Below are 24,549 nucleotides of genomic sequence, written 5' to 3' on the forward strand. Positions count from 1 at the left end.
CATGTAGATGACGTTGACAATTGGGATGGGCAAGCTGTGAAGTTATAAAAAACACCATTGCGCTTAACAGCTCCTTGAACTGCAAGTGAAAGGTGAAATATCCGTAGATCCATCGAGTCTCACAACGCTATATATTATGGGCCAGCTTTTGTTTGCTTATAAATTTCCCATTGTAGACTTTAGTTAAGTCGAAAAATACGTAAAAAATAAATAAAATTTTGTTGCTATTTTACATCGAAATGCTCAACGATTTTGTATTAGGTCAAACTCCTTTGACGGAAGAGAATAAATTGCAGATCATAAGGTGCAAAACAAAATACTTACTCTTGGCTTCCAAAAAACACGGTGGATTCGATAGTTCTTTCGAAAAAATAGCCTCTCAAACTCTTGCCCCTGTATTAAAGATAACTGGCCAGCCATTTTACAATAAATCACACCCCCATTAACTCCAGCGTAAAACTTTCACATCATGAAGTGCAGTTTAGAGAAAGCTTTTTAGAGAGAGCTTTGAAGAAATATGCAATAAATCTTTATACACATACTCTGCCAGCTCGAACATATTTTGATTTATATTGGTACTAAAACTGCCAGAAAGTTTAAAACCACGAAATAAGACGGTTTATTAATTAATAATTTTGTTCTAGTTGTGGAATAACACGAGTTTGCTCATGCTTACTACATAAGTAGACATCAGTTAAGTTAAAGGAACTCACGTAGGGCTTGGCATACGCCCGACTAAGTCTTATTTTCAGATTGTATGATTAAATATAGCATCTCTTAATACATAAGCTTTCAACCTTTACTTTACAAAGACATGCTTTAAGCATTGTTTTTCGATATCAGAGCCTGAGCTAAGATTTAAGAACGAGTTTACACCTTGAAACATGGTTTGGGAATCTTCAAGAGAAAGCTTTTAAAAAAAATCTCTAAATAAAACTTCAGTAAACCTCTGTTTGTGGTAATTTTTTGTTTTAGTTTTTTAGCCCAAAAAATTATAACAGAAGTTATTATTTCATTAAAACTTTTGAAATAAAATAACGGGCTTTTATGTACGATTTTGTTCCGTTTTGCTACATAGCGTCTCAAACTTTAAGTTAAGAGGAGTGTAGCTTTTTTCGATATAAAAGCATCAGTATAGGAACGCATTTTGGGTTTAACATAAGCGAGACTTTATCTGCTCTCAAGATTGCATGACTTAATCATCTGGTGAATTCTTTACGAAAGCCTTAAACTAAGCAGAGATAAAGTTCAAGTTTTAAAAATTCATCTTCGTTTTACAAGTTCTGTTGTAAAATAGCGAACTCCTATCCAAAGCGAAAATTTTTATACCATAAAATCTTTTATTATTCTAATATGAATACAGTGGAACCAAAACTTGTATTGAGCTTTAAAGTACTCATTAAATAAGCTGCTTAAAAGCTTGCACAATTTATATGCACTTGACACTATCAGATTTGTAGTAGTAAATTTTATTGCATTTGTCAACTTACCTCCCCAAAGTTCTCATACCATAGCACTTGTGCAGTAATGGAATCTCAAACACAAGCTGAGTGCCTGTCTGTTTTTCTGTCGCTTGGTTTGTCTCCTGCCATTATAGCTTTTTTTAACATTTTCCTAGTTCTAGTTTTCTTTTATTTTTTCATGTTCTCTATTTCTCGGTTGCTATCATTAACTACTTTCACTTCATTGCTTCGATATACGACAATGACATACAATGACAGCAACAACAATGTGGCAATGCGACTGCTGTCAGCTTCAACTTCAGTACTACTTTATAGCATTTCCATCTCCGGCAAATTGGCGCGTGCTACTGTTATGAGCTGCTTGACGTTTTTATGCTCTGTTTTTCTTTGAAGTTTAAAATTTGTATTTTTTTACACTTTCTCAGCTTGTTGTTGTTCTCAATTTTTCGTGCATGCAACACTTGCTTCAAGAACTCTTGCAGACCATTGCATACTCAACATCTTGGGGACCTCCGTTGCCTACAAAGATTCAATTGTGATGTGTGCCGCGTATATCTGATCAATGACTTACGTGATGTTTGCTTCATACAAATATTAACGAACTCCCTGTGGAGTTTGGGTGTCTCGATGTGTACATGTTTGTTGTACAACGTTAATGGGCCACCCAGCAAAAGGAGCTTCCTTGCTGGATAAGTGTAGGAGAAGTGTGGGCTGTTTGCCCGCCTTAGGGAATGAGAATTGATAGCTCATAAATGGTACTCCGGCTGCATGTAAAATATTGGTAGTTTATACAAACTTTGGAAATTCAATAATATTCGGTGTAAATGAGCTGGCGAGCTATGAAGGAGTAACTGATATGAGTTTTTCCTTCTTCTTTTTCGCTTTCTTTTTTTTACCTAAAGCGTGTTAATGAAAATCTTCGGCAGCATAATTAGAATTTTATAAAGATGTTTTCCACTTTACAATTGAAGTGCACCAATAAAGATGAGCCGTTCGAAGCTTCTTTTGCTCCTTTACGAAAAAAAAAGAACTAAAGAAAACTTTGCTGTCGGCCACAAAAGGCGCAAAACAGTAATTGAAAGCGTTATGTACACTGAGGAGGCAAGGAAAGGAGTAGCTAATTGCGCCGGCATCGTCGTAGCTGCGTATGATTAAAAGTGAAAAGACTAGACTAGCTACGCTGGATATACCCAGTGAAAAATGATAATGATCTTCATAAAACTCAACTACTAATTGGATATACAGGAAGCTTAATTTTTAAATCATTCGCTCATTTGTTTTTGTTGTAGTTGTAATTTCTAAAATACTTTCCGAAGATATGACGAATTTCCTAGTCCCTTTCGGCAAGGAGCTACTAGTAGTAATCCGACTGCCGATTCCGAACGTTTTATTTTACTTCCCGAAGCTGCGGCTCATCTCACTTTGCCTTGCTTACACTCCAGCGATACGATGTCTGATAACTATTAATAAAGCCATCTGGATAGGAAAACCTATTATCGGTAAGGAAATCTTTATTAATATCGACAAACAAGCGACTATTAAATCAGTTGGCTCTTACTCTTTTAAACTACTAAACTGTCGCCGATATCTTTAAAAGACAAAGAACGTTTATCCAAGCATTCCACATGCATGCCAACGATAGATGGCTAAAAGCCCCAGGGCTTCGGACAACAAAGAAAACCTGACCGGAATGGGATCTCAAGGGATCTCGTCACGTTAACACCCTAAGTAGTCATACAATTTTCACACCTGTCGGTGTAGTAACCGGGCACTGCCTCATTGGTATGCAGGCACAAAGGCTAGGAGTGCCCAATCGTCGATGCTGTAGTAGTTGTAAAAATGACAATTAGGAGTAAACGGTGGATCGCCTCATTTGCAACTGCCCGGCAGGAGGTGGTTCCAGACCGCATTGTCTGCCAGTTCCCTTGCCGGATAATCTACGTCAAGTCGTGTAGTAAGACATCGAAAACTTTCAGATTTATCAGTACTGGAATTCACTAACTTTTTTAACCACATTTGCCATCGCTTCATTTGCGAATCGATAACTATAACGATTTCGTTATTCAGTAACTATTTTGTATCGATTTGTTTATCGACGATCAGCTGTGTTGTTAAATAAACGGCAAGTAAATTGGCTGCGTTAAAAATCACCAAATTATTATTTCCGGCAATTTTAGTAAAAAAAGAAATGGCATTTGAGTACTTGGCGTACGTTTTATCACAAGATGAAGAATTACTAAGTCCATCGGCAGTGGACAGACACCTTCTTAGAGAAGTAGAATGCAACTGAGTTTCGAAAGCTGTACCGACTAACCCCAGACTTGAAGAATAACTGCGATATCAACAGAGAAAAATAGAAATGAATACCGCATTTACTTACCTTTTGTTAAAATATGTAAAAACTTGCACAATGATGACTTTTAAAAGCAGTTAGTATACGGAATTTATTTATTTTTGGCACTTCTTTTGTGCTTTTCGCATTTTTGAGGTTTCGTTAAGCTGTGTTGCCACCTTTCTACTGTTAAAGCGAAATTTAAATGTCAATGTTAAAGCTAAGTTAGTGAATAGTACAATCGATAAGGCAAGCGACAAAATCGTAAATTAAAATCTCGATCGCTTCGTTATAAGTTAGTGAATTCCAGTACAGGTCTTCAAAATAGTTCGAAGTGAAGCGGTTATTGTGCCTTTTGTGATTTGTGTAAAACAACGAGCCTGCACCGGCCAATGTGTGGCTTCGCAGAACAACCTCTCCTCACAGCTGTCAAGCTTTGAAAAGCCGCGTTGTTAATATCAAGCTGCAGTCAATAAATCTTGCGCTGGGAACTCAATCCATATACTTACTTACTTAATTGGCGCTTAACCGTCTAAACGGTTATGGCCGTCCAACAAGGCGCGCCAGTCGCTCCTTCGCTCCGCCAACCGGCGCCAATTGGTTACACCAAGGGAGTTTAAATCGTTTTCCACCTGGTCCTTCCAACGGAGTGGGGGCCGCCCTCTACCTCTGCTTCCATAGGCGGGTTCCGATAGAAACACTTTCTTGGCCGGAGCATCATCTTTAATTCGCATAACATGGCCTAGCCAGCGCAGCCGCTGCGTTTTAATTCGCTGGACTATGTTGATGTCTGCGTATAGCTCGTACAGCTCATCATTAAATCTTCTTCGGTACTCGCCATCGCCAACGCGTAGAGGTCCATAAATCTTTCGAAGAACTTTTCTCTCGAACACTCCCAAAGCCGCTTCATCTGCTGTTGTCATGGTCCATGCTTCTGCCCCATATAGCAGGACGGGTACGATAAGTGACTTGTAGAGTATGATTTTCGTTCGCCGAGAGAGGACTTTACTTTTCAATTGCCTACCTAGTCCAAAGTAGCATTTATTGGCAAGATTGATTCTTCGCTGGATTTCAGTGCTGATGTTGTTGCTAGTGTTGATGCTGGTTCCCAAATAAACGAAGTCTTTTACTATTTCGAAATTATGGCTGCCAACAGTAGCGTGGTTGCCAAGGCGCATATGCGCTGACTCTTTGCTCGATGACAGCAGGTACTTCGTTTTGTCCTCATTCACCATCAAACCCATCTTTACCGCTTCTTTTTCCAGCTTGGAGTAAGCAGAACTAACAGCGCGGGTGTTTAGGCCGATGATATCAATGTCATCAGCATATGCCAGTAATTGCACGCTTTTATAGTATATTGTTCCAGTGCGGTTAAGTTCTGCAGCTAGTATAATTTTCTCCAGCATCAAATTAAAGAAATCGCACGATAGGGGGTCACCCTGTCTGAAACCTCGTTTAGTTTCAAACGGCTCGGAGAGGTCCTTCCCAATTCTGACTGAGCTGATGGTGTTGCTCAACGTCATTTTGCACAGCCGTATAAGTTTTGCGGGGAAACCAAATTCAGACATAGCGGCATATAGGCAGCTCCTTTTCGTGCTGTCGAAGGCGGCTTTAAAGTCGACGAAGAGGTGATGTGTGTCGATTCTCTTTTCACGGGTTTTTTCCAAGATTTGGCGCATTGTGAAAATCTGGTCGATGGTAGATTTACCAGGTCTGAAGCCGCACTGATAAGGTCCAATCAGCCGGTTCACGGTGGGCTTCAATCTTACGCACAATACACTTGAAAGGACCTTATATGCGATATTAAGAAGGCTGATTCCACGATAGTTGGTGCATTTTGCAGTATCCCCCTTCTTGTGGACTGGGCAAAGAACACTTAGATTCCAACCGTCGGGCATGCTTTCTTCCGCCCATATTTTGCTAAGAAGCTGCTGCATGCGCCTTACCAACTCCCCGCCGCCGAATTTGAATAGCTCCGCAGGCAATCCATCAGCGCCCACGGCCTTGTTCTTTTTCAATCTGGTTATTGCTATTCTAAATTCGTCATAATCGGGCGGGGGGACATATATTCCATCGTCATCGATTGCGGGATCGGGTTCTTCATTTCTGCGCGGTGAATTGCTGCCTCCATTTAGGAGGACAGAGAAGTGTTCCCTCCATAATCTAAGCACTCTCTGGACATCAGTTACAAGGTCGCCGTTTTCATTCCTACAGGAGTTTGCCCCGGTCTTAAAACCTTCCGTCTGTCGCCGTATTTTTGGTAGAATTTTCGGGCGTTATTCCTGGTGGCTAGCAGCTCAAGCTCCTCGCACTCACGCCTTTCTGCTTCTGCTTTTTTCTTCCTGAAAAGGCGTCTCGCTTCCCTTTTCAACTCACGATAGCGTTCACACACTCCTCTTGTCGCGCTCGCTTTTAACGTAGCCCTGTAGGCAGCGTCTTTTCTTTCGGTTGCAACGCGGCATTCTTCATCATACCAGTTGTTTTTTCGTGGCCGCCGGTAACCAATTTTTTCCTCGGCGGCAGTATGAAGTGCTTTGGAGATATGCTCCCACTGCTCCTGTATTCCTTCAGGATGAGTTGTGCCCTCAGAGAGCAGGTGTGAGAGTCGAGTTGCGAAATCATTGGCAGTCTGTTGTGATTGAAGCTTTTCAATCCATATATCCGTTTCAAATACAAGTCAAACGGAAAAGCGGAGATCAGCGAAGTGATGGTAGACAGTTTCTACAGTGAAATATCCAGGTTTCTTATTTGCAAAGACAAGGTTTTTTTGAGAATCTGAGTTGCTTGACGAGTACCCCAAAATCATTGTTAAGTTTTTTCGCGGTAATTGTTACTGTTACAAGAACAACAGGCTGAAAGACTTTAAAGTCGGTCATTGGTAATAAAGAGAAGAGATGATAGATTTCCAGGTAATTTAAAACATTTTTTTTTGTACAGTTACTTTTTGTCTTGTACGAACCTTGACTTGTGTTACTAGGCATATCATTTGGGCGCTCCATTGATTGTACTCCGATCTTAAATCTCTGTAGCGATCACTAGCAGTGTAAGTAGTTCTTTTTTTTTAACCAGAAAGCCTTTTCATAGCAATTGGAAGCAACTGATGAAACGCAGAATAGATATAGAGAATTGAGATGCTCAGAAGCAGACATCAGAAGAGACTTGGCGCGATTTAATCAGAGAGGAGTAAGGCCGAGTTTCTCTTTCAATTTGTGTCGTGCTCCTTTTTCGATTTTTTCTACAAATTCGTGGCACGGGGCATGTTTTTTTGTGCTGACTCTGGACGGTAGAAAGAAAAGATTTTCATGGCAGAAATACACTTCCGTCATTTGTGGAACCGCAGCCACCTACTCTGGGCATGTCCACGCGAAGTCCGAGCTTTGTCCAAAAATCGTTTTGTATTTCTGTTTTTATACTCAGTTGAGCAGAGCTCACAGAGTATATTAAGTTTGATTGGATAACGGTTGGTTGTACATATATAAAGGAATCGAGATAGATATAGACTTCCATATATCAAAATAATCAGGATCGAAAAAAAATTTGATTGAGCCATGTCCGTCCGTCCGTCCGTTAACACGATAACTTGAGTAAATTTTGAGGTATCTTTATGAAATTTGGTATGTAGGTTCCAGAGCACTCATCTCAGATCGCTATTTAAAATGAACGATATCGGACTATAACCACGCCCACTTTTTCGATATCGAAAATTTCGAAAAACCGAAAAAATGCGATAATTCATTGCCAAAGGTGGTTAAAGCGATGAAACTTGGTAGATGGGTTGACGTTATGGCGCAGAATAGAAAATTAGTAAGATTTTGGACAATGGGCGTGGCACCGCCCACTTTTACAAGAAGGTAATTTAAAAGTTTTGCAAGCTGTAATTTGGCACTCGTTGAAGATATCATGATGAAATTTGGCAGGAACGTTACTACTATTACTATATATGTGCTAAATAAAAATTAGTAAAATTGGATGAAGAACACGCCCACTTTTTAAAAAAAAATTTTTTTAAATTCAAATTTTAACAAAAAATTTAATATCTTTACTGTATATAAGTAAATTAAGTCAAAGTTCAACTCCAGTAATGATATGATGCAACAAAATACAAAAATAAAAGAAATTTTCGAAATGGGCGTGGCTCCGCCCATTTTCATTTAGTTTGTCTAGAATACTTTTAATGCTATAAGTCGAACAAAAATTTACCAATCCTTCTCAAATTTGGTAGAATCGTAGATTCTGTGACGGTAACTGTTCTCTGTGAAAATGGGCGAAATCGGTGGAAGCCACGCCCAGTTTTTATACACAGTCCACCGTCTGTCCTTCCGCTCGGCCGTTAACACAATAACTTGAGCAAAAACCGATATATCTTTACTAAACTTAGCCCACATACTTATCGGAACTCACTTTATCTTGGTATAAAAAATGGCCGAAATCCGACCATAACCACGCCCACTTTATCGATATCGAAAATTACGAAAAATGAAAAAAATGCCATAATTCTATACCAACTACGAAAAAAGGGATGAAACATGGTAACTGGATTGGTTTATTGACGCAAAATATAACTTTGGAAAAAGCTTTGTAAAATGGGTGTGACACCTACCATATTAAGTAGAAGAAAATGAAAAAGTTCTACAAGGCGAAATCAACAGCCCTTGGAATCTTGGCAGGAATACTGTTAGTGGTATTGCATATATAAATAAATTAGCAGTACCCGACAGATGATTTTCTGGATCACCTGGTCCACATTTTGGTCGATATCGCGAGAACGCCTTCACATATACATCTAAGGGCCAGTCGCTTTTAAAACCCTCACTAATACTTTTAGTTTGATATCCATATCGTACAAATACATTCTAGAGTCACCCTGGCCCACCCTAATGGCGATATCTCGAAAAGGCGTCCACCTATAGAGCTAATGCCCACTCCCTCTTAAAATGCTCAGTAACATCTTTCGTTTGATACCCATATCGTACAAACATTCTAGAGTCACCCCTGGCCAACCCTAATGGCGATATCTCGAAAAGGTGTCCACCTATAGACCTAATGTCCACTCCCTCTTAAAATGCTCAGTAACACCTTTCGTTTGATACCCATATCGTACAAACATTCTAGAGTCACCCCTGGCCCACCCTAATGGCGATATCTCGAAAAGGCGTCCACCTATAGACCTAATGCCCACTCCCTCTTAAAATGCTCAGTAACACCTTTCGTTTGATACCCATATCGTACAAACATTCTAGAGTCACCCCTGGCCCACCCTAATGGCGATATCTCGAAAAGGCGTCCACCTATAGACCTAATGCCCACTCCCTCTTAAAATGCTCAGTAACACCTTTCGTTTGATACCCATATCGTACAAACATTCTAGAGTCACCCTTGGTCCACCTTTATGGCGATATCTCGAAAAGTCGTCCACCTATAGAACTAAGGATTACTCCCTTTTAAAATACTCATGACCACCTTTCATTTGATACCCATATCGTACAAACACATTCTAGAGTCACCCTGGCCCACCCTAATGGCGATATCTCGAAAAGGCGTCCACCTATAGACCTAATGCCCACTCCCTCTTAAAATGCTCAGTAACACCTTTCGTTTGATACCCATATCGTACAAACATTCTAGAGTCACCCCTGGCCCACCCTAATGGCGATATCTCGAAAAGGCGTCCACCTATAGACCTAATGTCCACTCCCTCTTAAAATGCTCAGTAACACCTTTCGTTTGATACCCATATCGTACAAACAATCTAGAGTCACCCCTGGCCCACCCTAATGGCGATATCTCGAAAAGGCGTCCACCTATAGACCTAATGCCCACTCCCTCTTAAAATGCTCAGTAACACCTTTCGTTTGATACCCATATCGTACAATCATTCTAGAGTCACCCCTGGCCCACCCTAAAGGCGATATCTCGAAAAGGCGTCCACCTATAGACCTAATGCCCACTCCCTCTTAAAATGCTCAGTAACACCTTTCGTTTGATACCCATATCGTACAAACATTCTAGAGTCACCCCTGGCCCACCCTAATAGCGACATCTCGAAAAGGCGTCCACCTATAGACCTAATGCCCACTCCCTCTTAAAATGCTCAGTAACACCTTTCGTTTGATACCCATATCGTACAAACATTCTAGAGTCACCCTTGGTCCACCTTTATGGCGATATCTCGAAAAGGCGTCCACCTATAGAACTAAGGATTACTCCCTTTTAAAATACTCATTATCGCCTTTCATTTGATACCCATATCGTACAAACACATTCTAGAGTCACCCTGGCCCACCCTAATGGCGATATCTCGAAAAGGCGTCCACCTATAGACCTAATGCCCACTCCCTCTTAAAATGCTCAGTAACACCTTTCGTTTGATACCCATATCGTACAAACATTCTAGAGTCACCCTTGGTCCACCTTTATGGCGATATCTCGAAAAGGCGTCCACCTATAGAACTAAGGATTACTCCCTTTTAAAATACTCATTACCACCTTTCATTTGATACCCACATCGTACAAAAACATTCTAGAGTCACCCCTGGCCCACCCTAATGGCGTTATCTCGAAAAGGCGTCCACCTATAGACCTAATGCCCACTCCCTCTTAAAATGCTCAGTAACACCTTTCGTTTGATACCCATATCGTACAAACACATTCTAGAGTCACCCCTGGCCCACCCTAATGACGATATCTCGAAAAGGCGTCCACCTATAGACCTCATGCCCACTCCCTCTTAAAATGCTCAGTAACACCTTTCGTTTGATACCCATATCGTACAAATATTCTAGAGTCACCCTTGGTCCACCTTTATGGCGATATCTCGAAAAGGCGTCCACCTATAGAACTAAGGATTACTCCCTTTTAAAATACTCATTACCATCTTTCATTTGATACCCATATCATACAAACACATTCTAGAGTCACCCCTGGCCCACCCTGATGGCGACATTTCGAAAAGGCGTCCACCTATAGACCTAATGCCCACTCCCTCTTAAAATGCTCAGTAACACCTTTCATTTGATTCCCTTATCGTACAACTATAGACACTCCTGGTCCACCTTTATGGCGATATCTCGAAACGGCGTCCACCTATGGAACTAAGGATCACTGCTTTTCAAAATACTCATTAACAGCTTTCATTTGATACCCATATCGTACAAACATATTCTAGAGTCACCCCTGGTCCACCTTTATGGCGATTTCTCGAAAAGGCGTGCACCTATAGAACTAAAGCCCATTCCCTTTTAAAATAATCATTATCACCTTTCATTTGATACCCGTATCGTAACACATTCTAGAGTCAGCCCTGGTCCACCTTTATGGCGATATCCCTAAATGGCGTCCATCCATAGAACTATGGCCTACTCTCTCTTAAAATACTCTTTAATACCTTCCATTTCATACACATGTCATACAACCACATTCCAGGGTTACCCTAGGTTCATTTTCCTACATGGTGATTTTCCTTATTTTGTCTCCATAGCTCTCAACTGAGTATGTAATGTTCGGTTACACCCGAACTTAGCCTTCCTTACTTGTTCTTTTTAAGATAATTTACTTATCATCTCCTCGTATCTGCCACTTTTTCAATTTGCATTTATAGCCTAAATGTAATGTAAATTCAAAAAATCTTATCAAGCAATGAAGGGGACTAAGTCCAAACTTTAATTTTTCTTCTTTTGCACGGAATATTTCACTTTATAATCAAAAGTTTCATATTCGTTCTTGAAGATATCTAGCCTCCTGTGACATTTGTTCCACTTTTGAGCTAATTTTACGCAAAAAAAAAATGTAATGTTTGTTTAATTTTTTTTCTACTTCATCCGAAATTGTATTGTCTTTCATTTTGCCAACAATGTGTTTCCAAACGGCATCAAATTGTCCTTTTTTTGTGCATTCTTTTCGCCATATTTCAAACAATTCTAGTTTTTTTATACCGAGGTTAACTAAAGAAACGAGGTATTAAACGTAAATCGCAAGAAATCGCAATTTAAAATAAATTGCAAATAACACAATATCTATTAATTAATCTACTTATGAAATTTGAAAGAGGTCAAAAGGAGTCAAAATTTTATAGAGCTTACAGAAAATCAAAGTTAGAGATAAATTGCACCGTTTTAAGGTTATGCAGACTATTAAGTTATTTACAAGTATAGCGACATATATAAAAAGCCTTTTAATTAAATTTATTTCTACTTACTTGTATCTTTATTTTCCATTTTAAATAAGTCAATTATTGTTAACATAATTCAAGAAACACGAACTTAAAATTTACCGAACACTAATGAACTTGCAAGCAAATTGTATTGGTTGACTTTGACGCACAGTTGTGCACACACAGCTGTGTAACGGTTCTTTATATTTAGCATGAACAAAATTCACGTGGCTTTTTGTTGAAGTAATTCCAACTAAAAAACAACAAAAAATTATTTATAACGGCACTTTAATTTTATCACTTTTGCACAGCAAAAGCTGCCATTTAACCTATAGTGCAGCGACATGAGTTGGTTGCGAATTGTTGTCACAAACTTTTCGATGAACGAAATGCTCGTTAATGATTTTAGCTAGCCATGGGCGATGGTTTGCATTATACTTTGCTGTATTTGTATATGCTTTGTGTGTGTTTGTTTCGCACGCATAGGGTTGCATTATATCATGAGTTCTGTTGTAGTATTGTTTCATGGAAAAATTTGTTTGTACAGCAGGGTTCGCATAATATAAGTTTCCGTGAGAGTGTGGCATACCTACCTGTTAATTTTCTACTTTAACAATTATTCGATTTAAAAAAAAAAAAAAACATTTTCAATTCATTTGTTGTCAGTAAAGAAAATTTTTTCAGTTAGTTGAAGAAAATTATTTTGGAGAACTGAAGATTTATCAAATAATAAAGAACGTGTTATAAAAATACATTTGTGTAATAAATCAACTTTACAATTGGTGACCCTAGACAGGAAACATGTTTCATACACCGAATAGAGGAAGTGAAGCCAATAATGGGGCGGGAGATTCGTTAATTTCTGATATGCAACAGCCGCCAACAGCATCACCCCAAACACCCGTATATCAAAGGAATTTTTTAGATGAGCCGAATCCAACATTAGAGGTTGCACGTGTGTCCGTTAAAGTTCCGCCATTTTGGAGAACAAATCCAGCTCTATGGTTCAAGCAAGTGGAGAGCCAGTTTATTACGGCTGGAATATCATCAGATGCAACAAAATTCCACACCATTGTAGGATCCATCGAAGCGAGTGTGCTTAGTGAAGTCAGCGATCTTATTCTAAACCCACCTGAAAATAACATGTACGAAGCATTGAAATCTCGGTTGCAGGAGCGATTCATGGATTCGGAGGAAGAGCGATTAAAGAAACTGCTGCGTGACATGGAACTGGGTGACAGGAAGCCTTCTGCAATGTTACGTAAAATGATGGACCTGGCTGCTGGCAAAGTATCTGATGAGTTGCTGAAATCTCTATGGATGCAGCGTCTTCCGAAACAGTCACAAGCAGTTTTATCTGTAAGTACTGAAAGTTTAAGTAGACTCGCCCTTATGGCAGATAAAATATCTGATACATCAGATGCTTGGGAGATAAATAGTGTTTCCAAGACTCCTTCCATAAATCATGATTTGGAATAACGTATTGAAGCTTTGACGAAGCAAGTTGAGCTACTTTCACATCGCTCTCGAAGTCATAGCCGTAATAACAACAAACGCGTTAAACAAACGAATTCCTCAAGAGCAAGAGAAAGTAAGCCTTTTTGTTGGTACCATTATAAATTCGGTGAACGTGCTAAAAAGTGCGTGCAGCCATGTAATTATACTTCACGTTCAAATAATATTTCGGAAAACCATTAGGCCCCTCGTCTAAGGTGACGGATAAGGTTGGCCAAGAAGTATGTCGCCTATTTGTTAGAGAAAATTCATTAAACATAGAATTTCTCATTGATACTGGCGCAGACGTCTCGGTGTTCCCTGCTCTTTCCAGTGAAATGTTGAATGGACCAGCATCTCTTCAGCTATTTGCTGCAAATCAATCCCCAATAAAAACCTTTGGAAACAAAACATTAAAATTAAGTTTGGGCCTAAAAAGAAGTTTTCGGTGGACTTTTATATTAGCAAATGTTAACAAGCCTATAATCGGCGCCGACTTTCTCAGCCATTACGGATTAATAATTGATCTTAAGAATAATAGAATAATAGATAACGTCTCAAACTCTATTAGTAATGCGATTTCACATATTGGGTTGTTACCACCTTCAATTAAGTCAATATTTGAAGACTCTGTTATATATCCATTACTTGAAGAATTTAAGGACTTTACCGCATCGCATGATAAAAATACACCAATTAAACATTCTGTAACGCATCACATTCAAACATCTGGCCCACCTATTTCTTCTAAAGCTCGTAGACTATCTCCTGAGAAACTACAAATTGTTAAGCGTGAGTTCGATACTATGTTAAGGCAAGGCATATGTAGGCCGTCAAAAAGTTGTTGGGCTAGTCCATTACACATGGTACCCAAACCTAATGGAGAATGGCGACTTTGTGGAGATTATCGGCGGTTAAATTCTGTGACAATTCCAGATCGTTATCCCGTTCCCCACATACATGACTTTGGTTTTCTTCTTCATGGCGCAAAAGTTTTCAGCAAGGTTGATTTAGTTAAGGCTTATTACCAAATTCCGGTTGAGAGTTCTGATGTTGAAAAAACAGCTATAATTACTCCAATAGGATTGTTTGAGTTTCCTCGTATGACGTTCGGTTTGTGTAACGCTGCGCAAACTTTCCAACGCTTCATCAATCAAGTTATTCGCGGACTAGATTTCTGTTATGCGTATATAGACGATATTCTGATTGCATCGAAGAATATAGACGACCATGTCAAGCATATTAAATCTCTATTTGAACGGTTTCGAGAGTTTGGAGTTATTATAAATACATCGAAGTCCATTTTTGCGGTACCTGAAGTTCAATTTCTTGGATACTTGGTTACAATCAATGGTTTGCAACCCTTACCTTCTCGAGTTGAGGCTATAAAAACTTACAAAACACCTGAAACAATTAAAGACTTGCGACGATTTTTGGGGATGTTAAACTTTTATCGCCGTTTCATTCCAAAAGCCGCACAGTATCAATCAAAATTACATACACTATATAGTGGAAATAAAAAGGGTGATAATAAGAAAATTCAATGGTCCCCGGAACTTACTGCAGCTTTTCAAAACTGTAAAGAGCAGTTATCTGGTGCAACACTTTTAGCGTATCCCTCGCTTAATGCGCCAACATCTTTGTGGGTTGATGCATCGGATACTGGAATGGGCGGTGTTTTACAACAACAAATACATGGTAATTGGAAGCCCATCGCTTTTTACTCTAAAAAATTAACTAGCACGCAAATGAGATACAGCGCTTATGATCGTGAACTTTTAGCAGCATACTCGGCTTTAAAACACTTTCAATATTTTTTAGAGGGTAGACAATTTGCTATATACAGAGACCATAAGCCCCTTATATACGCATTTTTACAAAAGCCAGAAAAGGCATCACCGAGGTAGTTAAGGCATTTAGATTACATTGGTCAGCATACTGTCGATATTGGCCACGTTTCCGGAAAAGAAAATGTTGTAGCCGACGCCTTATCTAGAGTGGATGCAATAGCAATGCCATCGCCGTTAGATTATAAAGCGTTAGCTCTGGCTCAAGAATCTGATTCAGAATTGAACAATTTTTTAAGTACAGCGGACTCTTGCCTTGAGTTAAGAAAAATGAAAATTCCAGAAGTTAATGTTGAAATCTTTTGTGATGTCTCTACAAAAAACATACGTCCGTATATTACACCAACATTTCGAAAACCTCTCTTCGAAAGTATGCATGGACATTCTCATCCCGGAGTGCGAGCGTCAGTAAATTTACTCCGAAATCGTTTTGTTTGGCCATCAATTTCCAAAGATGTAGCTAAATGGACTAAATCATGCATTGCTTGTCAAAAATCTAAAGTTAATCGTCACGTAAGAAGTCCTCTTGGCAATTTCACACCCCCTCTAGACCGTTTCAAATATGTCAGTATAGATATTGTTGGTCCATTGCCATTATGTAAACAGTATAAATACATCCTTACATGCATAGACAGATTTACACGTTGGACTGAAGCAATACCGCTGGAAGACATTACTGCTGACTCCGTTGCTTATGCGTTTTTTTCTGGATGGGTTTCTCGTTATGGTGTGCCAGCTCATATTATTACTGATCAAGGACGACAATTTGAATCTTTACTTTTTCGAGAATTATCTAAAATGCTTGGAATAAGAATAACGCATACAACTCCATATCATCCACAGAGTAATGGCCAAATTGAGAGATGGCATCGTACTTTTAAAGCTGCATTAAAATCCCAAAAATCGAATAACTGGGTTAATTCACTCCCTATTGTCATGATGGGTTTGCATGCAAATATTATACAGGATATTGGTTTTTCCCCAGCTGAAATGGCATTTGGAACAAATTTACGACTTCCTGGAGAAATATTTAATAACAAAAAAGAAAACAAATACTCTACACAATGGGTGAAAGAATTTTCTGAAAACATGCATTTTTTAAAAGCCAGCAGTTCACTGCGACATGGGAAGAAAAACGTATTTGTACATCCAGAATTAGGTACCTGCTCTCATGTGTTCATAAGGTGTGACGCAGTTAAAAAACCTTTACAGCAACCATACGACGGTCCATTCAAAGTAATTTCTAGAACTAATAAAATTTTCAAGATTCAAGTATACGGAGAAAATAAAGTAATTTCAATAGATCGTTTGAAGCCAGCTTTTCTTTTGGATAATCAAGAAAATGTTGAGGAAGATTGTATACGTTATATTCCTCGTAGAGTTACTTTTAAAATAAATTAATTATGTATATTTCGTTATCACTAGGAAGGGGGTACTGTGGCATACCTACCTGTTAATTTTCTACTTTAACAATTATTCGATTTAAAAAAAAAAAAACATTTTCAATTCATTTGTTGTCAGTAAAGAAAATTTTTTCAGTTAGCTGAAGAAAATTATTTTGGAGAACTGAAGATTTATCAAATAATAAAGAACGTGTTATAAAAATACATTTGTGTAATAAATCAACTTTACAAGAGTATTAAAATTTGCTCATGTGCTCAGACTTAGTAATACCCAAATTGCGCTTGCACTTATCTTGTTGTTTGTCCTCTCTTTTGTTTCATAACACATATTTTTTTAGTTCTTCAGCGGTCTTCCACGGCTACAAGTGCTCAAACAACCAACCACCAAACCATTGTACATACACAGTTATCTTACGGAATATGTAGAAAAAGACAATTGGACTACATTTCACTGCGTGATCCCCGCACTCTTCTCGTGCACTTTTTCTATTAGCTCATTTAGCTTGTCCTGTTTACCTTTCAACCGAGTTGTGTAACCCGTCTGTCATACTAATTTTGTGAATGGAAGCACGCTCGCCTATTTGCATAGTTTGTCAACGAGTTCACCCAATTCGTTCAACCATTTGGTTTTTATTGCACTGACCCAGTGTCCAGTGTTGACAAACGATGACTTAAGTACTTGGGCAGCTAGCTCGACAACTACAATTTCTCATTGTTTAATCATAGTTGAGAGAAAAAAAGTAATAAAAAAGTTTTTCATTGCAACCCATTGGGAAATATTGTGGCCTAATGAATAACTGATGATTTGTTGATCTCATTAGTGTAGCGTTTAACGGATGGTGTAGAGAATCATTGTGAATTTTAATTTTTTGGGCATAATTAAGAATGATTAACTGGAGGATGGATGGTAGAATAAGAAAGAAGAAATCTACATAGCAATATATGGAAGACGAGCTATCCAAGTAGTTGTATTCTCATCCATTTCAAGTGTACCAGTTAACACTCGCATGAATAGACTTTGGGTCATAAGATAATGGCCCAAGTTAGGGCCCACATTCCCTCCTTGTTCTATGTCTGAACGGCTTCCATAAATCAGACAAGGAAACTCTGTTGTTAGAAAAAAGTTTCCAGAACTTGCAAAGTTTCATACTATCGGACTCCATATTAGAACGCAGGTGCTTAAGCATATGATTGAAGCAGCCAGCTACTGATTTGGCATTAGCAAAGATCAAGTGTTTAGGCCCACAGTGTGGCCGGAGGAAGGTGGAAGGAAAATGCATTTATTCCAATGGCACTTTTAACTGGTGTATGAAAACGCTTTACCGGATAGGAAGTTCACTTTATTTTTCTTATTGGCATCATTTTATGGGAAAAATTTACTGAGCCTATTTCACGAAATCATCAAAATTGAAATGAGTTTTCGAATTCTTTTCTGCTACGGTGCATTCTCAGCCTGACCTCTTCTGCACCAGTTTCTACATTACCTTTCCTTTTAGAAATGTAAGTTTTTTACAGTGATTCAGTTTGACATTTAAGCGGTAATCGACTTAATAAAAAATAAATTAACTTCAGACCTCGCTGTATATTTCAGTTCACGGACTCACCTGATTCCGCCCATACCTCCAATGACTACTCCTGGAGAAGCAACCAGCCGCTGCACAGGTAAATCGAAAGGGTATGCCACCGACACTCACAATCATCCGACTACCCCTGACAAGCGCTCCGACGCCTACTGCCGTTTTGGTTGTTGTTGTTGTTGTATTAACGATAAAGATACTCCCCGAAGGCTTTGGGGAGTGTTATCGATGTTGATGGTCCTTTGCCGGATGTAGATTCGGTACGTTCCGGTAACAAAGCACCATTAAGGTACTAGCCCGACCATCTCGGGAACGATTTATATGACCACATTAAACCTTCTAGGTCATCCCGCCCTCCCCACCCCCTAGTTCCATGAGGAACTTGGGGTCGCCAGAGCCTCGGCTGTTAATGAAATAGGATTCGCCACGGATAGGTGATATTGACAATTGGGTTGAAGAAGATATATACTTTATGCTGGCAACCCCTAGACGGGGGTGTTGAGGAAACCCTCCTTATAAGGGGAAAGACGTAAGGTTTTATGTTGAATTTCATCATAAGTGAATGTTCCCTTGTTACAGTTAGGCCTTGATCACGCTTCTAGGTTGTGTGTTCTTTCCAATGATATATTTTCCAGCTAATGAAAAAAAAGTATGCCAAGATGGCTTTCTCTGACAAGCTCGGTTTGGTAAACGGTGATCCGTATACTGGTCTGTAGATGAGGGTAAATCATTGAGTTTCAATGGGTGAATTGGGAGCCATGAGTGATTGTTCGGTAGCCAAGTTGCCATTGAGTAAAAAACGGTGGAAATGGTGCACAACGAATCAGTCGATTTTCGAAAATGAATGCTGGATGGTCGGCAGGTGTTTTAAAAGAAATCTGGTGATTCCAAAAAAGCCGGTATTTTAGTGGGTGAGTGCTTAGCCCACGCTGAAATAGGCGGTCGACTGGTGAAAGATGCTTCGATGTCAAAAAAACGGCGAATCGCTGAATGCAAAACTAAAATGCATTCGGAGTCTGACTCCATATGTACGGTATCAGCGGACGCACCAGTAACTTGGATACGAGGATATTGCGAATCGCAAGGTTACGACTGTTCCCAGTGACTCGACACACTTATCAGATTGTTCTTAGAGGGTGGGGAGCTACTTAAAAGATTTGCATTCTGCTTTAACTAACTCGATTTCACAAGCTCCTTAATCCGGATTATAAATCAACAAAATCATGCTAAAAGTGTGAAAAAAGATTTTAAATTTCACTACAAAGTAAGAATTTTTTTTAAATCATAATCGGAAATTTTATCATCTTAGTCAGTGCAACTTTTTCCTAATAACCCAAAAAAACTAGAGTTGGTGATACCCGTACATAGAATCAAAATATGTCTTTGCTGGCGCTGTCAGAGGAGCATTTCAAGCATATGTGCCATACACCAAGGTTTAATGATATCCGTTCGGAATAACCTTGGAAACCAGATTAAATTCATGCAAATTGAAATTGTTCGTCTGGATTGCCTGTTGGGGTGTGCAAATCGCCAAGCAAACTTTCAATTCGTTGACTCTTCGGGACTTTCTCGCTGCATATTTTCATATACATCACATGAAATCACATCAACATAACCAGTCACCTCACGGTTTTTTTTTAATTTGGCATTGCGTTTATTCTTTCGTATTTAGTTCGCTTCGAGGGTTCGAGGTCGGTTAGCGTATTGGCCAGAACCTCTGCTAATTCTGTAATTGTTCCGTGTAATTGCGAGCATTTGATGGTTATGTGTGCTGATGGTTTTTACTGTTGTTATTCCTTTTTTTGATGTGTTGCAACTTGTTGTTTTAAAACGGTTTTATTTAGCTTGACTTGGCAGGCTGGCTGGTGCGAATTTTTTAATTGAAATTTAAGTAACTTCCCGATAAGCTACAAGCTTGAAACTTGGAATATAGTTCATAACCCGATGACAATGCAATAATAAGAAAAAAAAAACCGATAAGTGACGCATGGATAGAAATATGTCAAAAAATCGCATTTGTGGTCCGATTTGGTTCATATTTGGAACACATAATACATACATGAGTAGAAAGCAACCTATGAAAAAAATCGCCGCTAGGTGGCGCAAGGATCGAGATATTCAAAAAATCGTATTTGTGGCGCATACGTGGCGCAGAGTCGAGTAAAGTCTTGGGAAGGATTATGTATTGAGGACCTAGATTGTAACAAATTGTCAGGAAAGAATCTTTGTAATAATGAGTCACTAAATGAACTAAATAGAAGGAGAGATAATAGGCAATTAAATAAACACTAAAACCCTGAAAAAGAAAAAAAAATAAAAAAAAAAATTTAGTTAAACGGTTTTATTGAAAACAATACTTACATGAAGTAATAATAATAATACTAAAAGCTAGAAAATAATTAGGTAGGTCCTAAGTACTAGTCATCACACTTCTCATCAATCTAGGGCGTTGATCAGACAATTAAATAAAAGCGTTGGGCGCGTCAAATTTCTATTGATAGTCATATAGAAGGCCAACTGAACCACAAAAAGGTTATGCTACGCCTCACATTTTTAGAAATTTCACGCGCCCAACGCTTTTATTTAATTGTCTGATCAATGCTCTAGATTGATGAGGAGTGTGATGACTAGTACCTAGGACCTACCTTATTATTTTATAGCTTTTAGTATTATTATTACTTCATGTAAGTATTGTTTTTAATAAAACGGTTTAACTTAACATTTTTTTTTTCGCGGGTTTGAATCGAGCTCAAGGCCTAACAATAATTATTTTATCATTTTTATTGTTATGATAAATTTTTTCTTAATTTAAAAAATGATTAAATTAGAATAGAAGAAAGAAAAATTTTAGACAACTGCCAAAGCTCGTTGTATAGATCCATTTCGGGAACTGCCAAATTCCTTCATCGGCAACGTTTAGGCGCCGCTGCTATAACCATTCAGCCATCACAGCGATTTTTTATTTGTCTTCATTATTCCTACTTCTATTATGGTTCTTGCCAATTGATATTCACAGCACTGCGACATCTCTTGCAGAATGGATGTGAAAATTGGACTTGTTTGATGGCAATGATGCCATAGTGTCATATTTTATATATTTATTAAAAAAATTTTTTTTCTTTCTTCTGTTGTAATTTAATAATTTTTTCAATTAAGAAAAAATTTATCATAACAATAATAATGATAAAATAATTATTGTTGGGCCTTGAGCTCGATTCCAACCCGCGATCTTACAAATCAGTAGGCCGATATAACAACAAATTTTTTTTAATTATTTTATTTTATTTTGCTATTGCGTATGTGTTTCGATTTTTTCTCTTATTTTTTTTAGAATTTTTATATTTTCCTCTAACCATACATTGGCTCATTTTTCTTCACACAGCTGATGACATTTAGTGTGTTGGTGGATTTTGTGGAAAATCAGTTTATATATACGTCACTTGCAACCGTATGATATATATGGGGTATTCCATCCCATTTCGACCAATTTTGAACCCGACCCCTTTAGAATTGGCTGAAAGTTTTTCTTCTTTTTCTAGCTTACGAAAGACGTTTTTCAGAATTTTTTAAAATTTTTTCATCCAACTCAAAAAAAGTTATGAATTAAAAAAAAAAACACCGTTTTTGTTTTCAAAATGCTATAACTTTTTCAAAAATTTACCGTTTGGGATCTTTTTTTTTTTTAAATTGGTTTTTAAATGTACTTTTCGAAAAAAATACAAAACAATTTTTAAAGTTTTTTTTTTAATTTTTCAGCTTTTCGAGATTTTTCGAATTTCGCCATTTTTTTTTCTCATAAAAAACTTCAATCAATTCTGCAATCATCCCCACTAATCCCGGAGTGGCCCGATTTTTTTTAAATATTTTTTTTTATTTAATTGAAAAAAAAAATTTTCAAAAATGGTCGACATTTGGGACGTCCATGTTGTAAATAAGGTCGCGGAAGATTTAGTCGGTGATAATGCCAGGTTTCGCGAGGCGAAAAAACTGGAGAGATCAGGGAGGTAGCCGTTTATTCTGTTGCAGAGCTCATCGATCTGTGGGCCTGGGCCTGTGGCCATTATTGTGCAGTCATCGGCGTATGAAACGATAGGGACTCCTTCTGGTGGTGAAGGTAGGTTAGATATGTAGAAATTAAACAAAAGTGGGGACAGGACACCACCCTGTGGCACCCCTTGTTTAATTCTTCTTGGTTTTGACGCTTCGTTTCTAAATTGCACCGATGCCTGCCGACCACCCAGATAATTTGCGGTCCACCTTTTAAGACATGGGGGAAGGGTAGACCCTTCCAGGTCTTGCAGTAACGTGCCATGGTTGAGCGTATCAAAAGCTTTTGATAGGTCTAGTGCTACGAGTACTGTTCTATGGTGGGGGTTTTGATTTAAACCGCAATTTATCTGGGTGCTGATGGCATTTAGCGCGGTGGTGGTGCTATGGAGTTTTCTAAAGCCATGCTGATGAGAGGCTAGCTGCAAATTTGCTTGGAAGTAGGAGAGCAAAATGGCTTCAAGCGTCTTTGCTACTGGCGATAGGAGAGATATCGGACGATACGACTCTCCTATGTTAGCTGGTTTCCCAGGCTTTAGTAGCGGGACCACCTTGGCCATTTTCCATTTTTCGGGTATGACAAAGGTGGAAAGAGACAGGTTGAAGACATGTGCTAAGTATTTGAAACCCTCTTTCCCTAGGCTTTTAAGCATCGGGATGGCTATGCTGTCTGGGCCCACTGCTTTGGATGGTTTAGCGTTACCAATGGCATCTTCAATCTCTCTGGCGCTGATGGTAATTGGTGACGCGCTGAATTTATGTTTATGTGCGTGTCTGTTGGCCCTCCGTCTATCTTTGTCGACCGTAGAATGCAATATTGACGGCAGAAAGCGCTCGCGCATTTCTTCGAATCCGACAGCACTTTATCGCCGAAGGCGATGGAAACTTTGTCATTGTGCTTAGACGGATTCGATAGGGACTTTACGGTGGACCAAAGTTTACCCACACAGGCAGAGAGGTTACAACCTCTTAGGTGCTCCTCCCATTTCGCCCGCTTGTGTTCATCCACAAGCAATCTGATGCGTTGGTTTATGTCAATGACCTTGCGGAAAGCACGCTCCCCTTGTTGGGCATCAGTCGGGATAGGGAGGGCAGCAAAGAGGTTGTCTGTAAAAGATTTGTATTCCTCCCACTTTCCTTTTTTAAAGTTTATGTAAGTGCGTTTTTCTGTAACGATGAAGTCGGCGGTAAGCTCGAACGAAATAAGTATAGGCAGGTGGTCGGATGCCAATGTTACCATCGGCTGCCAGTTAACGCAGTTTACGAGTTCTGCGCTCACGATTGAGATATCCGGCGAACTGTGACAGCTACCTACCATACGTGTGGGGGCGTCTCCGTTTATTGTGCAGAACGTCGTTTCTTCTATTTTATCCGCCAACATCTCATCCCTACTGTCCGCCCGCAAGTTTGAATGCCATAGATCGTGATGGGCATTAAAGTCGCCTAAGATAATGCGATTGTTGCCAGTGAGTAAGGCGCACACACACACATTATATGATCACATGATATGATGTCATATGCTAAATAACGCATATATCATATGTGATAACGCATTACCTTCACTACATCGCATGAAATCATTGGACATTGATTTTATATTACATCTTATTAAATCTAAGAAATTTCATGTGCTACGATTGTATATTTGAAAGCGCCTATTGACATCAGATCACCATACAGCGATTTGATTATATTATTCCTAGCAAATGATATCACATCATATATAGTTATACACTTATGTATACATATAAACCCATAATCGCCACTTTGCGTTACTACAAACACCACTTATTACATGATATCATTAACAGTCTTATTCATAAAACACAACACCTTCCTTTACCTCGTCAGTGAATTCACTTGTCGCTATCTTATTCCCTACCTACTTTTAGGTTATGTTACAAGCAATGTCGTTACTACAAATATCACTACATCATCACGGTTATGTTATAAACAATACCGTACCTACAAATGACATCACATCATCATATCATGATCGCATATTGCAACTATTCAACCAGAAGTGATGCCGAAATTACCCTTAAGGGGCCCTGGGCGGATCCCGTAAACCATCCAGAAACGATCCCGATATAGTCCCGAAGAAGTCCCGAAATGACCCTGACGGGATATCGAACGCATCCCTAAATGACCCTGACGGGATCCCGGAGAGATCCCGAAATGCATCCAGAAATGATCTTGGGAGGGACCCCAAATGATCCCGAAAAAGTCCCGCAAGG

This window comes from Eurosta solidaginis, chromosome 2 (assembly GCF_040869045.1).
Source record: "Eurosta solidaginis isolate ZX-2024a chromosome 2, ASM4086904v1, whole genome shotgun sequence".
Taxonomy (NCBI): Eukaryota; Metazoa; Arthropoda; class Insecta; order Diptera; family Tephritidae; genus Eurosta; species Eurosta solidaginis.